The sequence below is a fragment of the Dendrobates tinctorius genome, unplaced genomic scaffold (assembly GCF_039654945.1).
Source record: "Dendrobates tinctorius isolate UK_male_01 unplaced genomic scaffold, ASM3965494v1 ptg000017l, whole genome shotgun sequence".
Lineage (NCBI taxonomy): Eukaryota > Metazoa > Chordata > Amphibia > Anura > Dendrobatidae > Dendrobates > Dendrobates tinctorius.
Genome location: NW_027361685.1, coordinates 424,299 through 428,694, shown reverse-complemented (window position 1 = coordinate 428,694; position 4,396 = coordinate 424,299). Strand labels below are relative to the sequence as shown.

General features: G+C 45.7%; 1 pseudogene; it reads right to left on the bottom strand.

Annotated features, from left to right (window-relative positions):
* Positions 1 to 2,397: 2,397 nt before the first annotated feature.
* Positions 2,398 to 2,492, bottom strand: LOC141082476 (small nucleolar RNA U3; annotated as a pseudogene).
* Positions 2,493 to 4,396: the final 1,904 nt, after the last annotated feature.

The following is a 4,396-nucleotide window of genomic DNA, read 5'->3' as shown; positions in this document are numbered from 1 at the left end:
TGCAATACTTACCTCTCCCTGCTCAACCGCTGTGTAGTCTAGGCTGTTAAATCCTTCACTGGGACTGCCACTACAAATTTGGTGAACTGATAGATGATGGTTAAGACATAGCTATGCCCTGTCCTGCTGGGCTCTATCTTCAGATGATCAATGGCTTCCATTTGTTGTGGACGTCGACTCACAATGAGATGCAGTGCCGGTTTTTCATCAGCTTTCACAGTTTTCCTACTCACAGACGTGTGACATTCCTGCCCACATTTTTAAATGTGCCCTCTCATGCCAATCCAATAGAATCGCCTACAGCCTGTGGCTTGTGTCTTTTGCACTCCAAAGTCACCTGACAGATCATGATAGGCAGTGAGGACCATGTCTACATCTCTTCTTGTGATCAAAATTTGATGGCGATGAGTAACGGTGATGGGATCAATGGTACTGCGATACAGCAACACTTTCTTCACAAAGAACTGTTTTCGCTGTCTCCACACACAAAGTAATTGAGGGTCAGCATCACCTCTGAGAATTCTCCTGGGAGTTTTTCCCGTGATTAGTAATTCCTAAATTTCTGCAATCACTCGACTTTATGTCTGTACTTTTATCCATCTTGTTTCCTCTTGCGGAGAGTCTGGACTGTCTTACTGAGACAGAAATATATATGAAGATTTAAAAATACCCCAACAGTGTATACTGGTGTACGCTTCAAAAACATTTCCTTTTTTCTACTTTTTAGATTGTTGTCTAATCCATACTGAGGCTGTGAGTGTCTTTGTCGTACTCCGGAAATAAACACGGAGATTTTAAATGTTTAAACTCTGCTATATATACCTGTTATCCGGAGATACTGTACCCTTTCTCAACTTTCTGCAATCTTGTCGAATCCATACTGTGCCTGAGACCGTCTGAGTCTGCCTCCTGATTACAGATGAGTGGTGTTTGAGTGGAACTGTTGGCCAAGTTCAAATTCTAGCTGTTTTGGGCGGTGTTAGATCCGTTCATCGAACTACAACACTTTGATTAAAATTCGGCTGTTCGAGTTTCCATTCGAGAACGTTTCGTTAAACAAAAGCGTATCTTTTTTTCATATTAATAATGGTTTTCAATGATAATAGACAGTTTTAGGGCATAGTAGCGGTGTCTGGTAGTCAGCGGTGTACTACACCTGTGAAGGAGCTACACTGTGTGTGTTTCTAATAATTTTTTAATATTGTCCTGAAAATCCCTTTGGGCCTAGTAACTGTGTCTGCTACTCAGAAGAGGAGCCCACCCGTGAACCGAGCTATGCCGCCTGTTTATGAAAGAACCAGTTTTTGACTGCATTTACACCACTTAATACTTAGGGCCTAGTAACTGTGTATGCTACTCAGCAGAGTTGGCCACCCGTGAACCAAGCTATGCCGCCTGTTTATGTAAGAACTGTGTGCTACTCAGCAGAGGAGCCCAGCTGTTAAGCAAGCTACAGCACCTGTGGTTTGGGCACTTAATTTTTTCACATTCTTTCTGGAATGCCGTTTAGGCCTAATTCCGGAATTACGGTTGACCTGCACTTACTGGGAAATGCTTGTTCGCGGGGAAGAATTGTAATCCCAGATCCACATCACTAACGGGGTTCAGCGTGTTATCCGCACCTGTAAGCGATACACGCTGGTCCTTTCATTGTAGCACGCGTGCAGCCCCGGACATGTAAGGGCATGACAGACCTGTTATTGGCCGATCTCGCGTGCCAGAGCCTTGCGTGTCCCTCTAGTAAGCTGGACGCGGACCGCGGGGGGCATGCCTGAGTCTCGTTCGTTAACGGAATTAAGCTTGCAATCTGTGCAGCTTTTTTGTGGATGGCATGGTTGAAGTTGCCCATGTTGAGTCCAATTAAGCCGCAGGCTCCACTCCTGGTGGTGCCCTTCTGGACATTCCTTTAAGGCTCAGCTTTGCAACCATATTGCCCCCGGAAACCAAACACTATTCCTGACAGTGACATTCTGGTCAAAGAGCGCGATGACATCACGTCTGTACGCCCTCTGCCTAAACAGTGCAAGTGCAGAAAGATGGATGAAGGGGACGACGAGGAGTCCAGAGTACAGGGATTCCCTAGCGAGGAGACTTATTTAATTGTTTTAAAGGTTGATATACAAAAAAATCAATCCTTAAAAGATACTTTATTAACCAATCATTAAAAAGTTTTCAAAACTTCAAAAAACAGGCAAACAAAAATAGGCTTATTGCTGATTTTCAAAATCCAGCCACAAACACTAGAGAGTCGTTCCAATGTCAGGTAGAGGGTCACAAACCTATTTGTCCCTATAGGGCCCTATATCTCTCTCCTACCTGACAGCGGAGGTTGGCACCCTCTTGATACGCAAATGGCGCCCCCACTCCTCGGCGGCTCTCCCTAATCACCCTGTTGACTCCTATCTAAATGACATCAGCTTGGAGTACAACAGATGGCCGGGGACAAAACTCAAGTCACACACTATAGAAATGATCCCTGAAAGTATAGTCATAGTTTGTGGCTGGATTTTGAAAATCAGCAATAAGCCTATTTTTGTTTGCCTGTTTTTTGAAGTTTTGAAAACTTTTTAATGATTGGTTAATAAAGTATCTTTTAAGGATTGATTTTTTTGTATATGAGCCGTTGAATAATTAATCCAGAATTATATTTATTAAGAATTTTTGTTTTAACCCCTTCACGACCAATGACGCCACATAGGCGTCATAAAACCTGGTTCAAATCTGACCAGTGACGCCTATGTGGCGTCATGACTTCAAAGCCCCCCTGCGGGTCGGGTGACCGGGGTCACTGAAAGGTCACCCGACCCGCAGATACAGGGGGCTTTGTAATTCACCACAGGGGGCGTGGTTTCGCCCCCACGTGGCTACGATCGCTCTGATTGGCTGTTAAAAGTGAAACAGCCAATGAAAATTGATGAAATATTACAATCCAGCCATGTCCGACGCTGCTGTAGCATCGGACATGGCTGGAGACACCGATTCCACCCCCCCACCGGCGATCGCCCCCCCGCAACTGAATGACAGCGGCGATCTGCCGCCGCTGTCATCATCTGCCCCCCTCCCATTCCCTCTGCTCCCCGACAGCCTCCGATCCCCCCCTCACCCCCCCGGTACCTCCTGAGTCCCCCCGTCCCTCCCGGTGTCCCTCGGGTCCAGATGATGGGCGCCGCCATCTTTGAAAATGGCGGGCGCATGCGCAGTGCGCCCGCCCGAATCTGCCGGCTGCAGATTCCATTCTTTCATTTTGATCACTCTCACAGTGATCAAAATGAAAGAAAAAGTAAATAAACCCCCCGATTATCACCCCCATAGGTAGGCAGAACTAATAAAATAAAGAAAATATTTTTATTTTTATTTTTCCATTAGGGTTAGGGTTAGGGTTGAAAAGAGGGTTAGGGTTAGGGTTGAAAAGAGGGTTAGGGTTAAAAAGAGGGTTAGGGTTAGGGTTGAAAAGAGGGTTAGGGTTGAAAAGAGGGTTAGAGTTGGAAAGAGGTTAGGGTTAGGATTGGAAAGAGGGTTAGGGTTGGAAAGAGGGTTAGGGTTGGAAAGGGTTAGGGTTGGAAAGAGGGTTAGGGTTGGAATTAGGGTTAGGGTTGGAATTAGGGTTAGGGTTGGAATTAGGGTTAGGCTTGTGGTTAAGGTTATGGTTAGGGTTGGGACTAGGGTTCGGGGTCTGTTGGGGTTAGGGTTATGGTTAGGGTTGGAATTAGGGTTAGGGATGTGTTGGGGTTAGGGCTGTGGTTAGGGGTGTGTTGGGGTTAGGGCTGGAGTTAGAATTGAGGGGTTTCCACTGTTTAGGCACATCAGGGGGTCACCAAACGCGACATGGTGCAACCATTGATTCCAGCCAATTTTGCGTTCAAAAAGTTAAACGGTGCTTCCTCCCTTCCAAGCCCCGACGTGTGCCCAAACAGTGGTTTACCCCAACATATGGGGTATCAGCGTACTCAGGAAAAATTGCACAACAACTTTGGGGGTCTAATTTCTCCTGGTACCCTTGGGAAAATAAAAAATTGGGGGCTAAAAAAATATTTTTGTGGAAAATTTTTTTTTTTTAATTTTCACGTCTCTGCGTTATAAACTTCTGTGAAGCACTTGGGGGTCCAAAGTGCTCACCAGGCATCTAGATAAGTTACTTGGGAGGTCTAGTTTCCAAAATGGGGTCACTTGTGGGGGGTTTCTATTGTTTAGGCACATCAGGGGCTCTGCAAACGTAATGACGACCGTAGACCATTCCATCAAAGTCTGCATTTCAAAACGCCACTACTTCCATTCCAAGCCCTTACGTGTGCCCAAACAATAGTTCCCCCCATATATGGGGCACCAGCGTACTCAGGACAAACTGTACAACAACTTTTGGGGTCCAATTTATCCTGCTACCCTTGTGAAAAAAAAA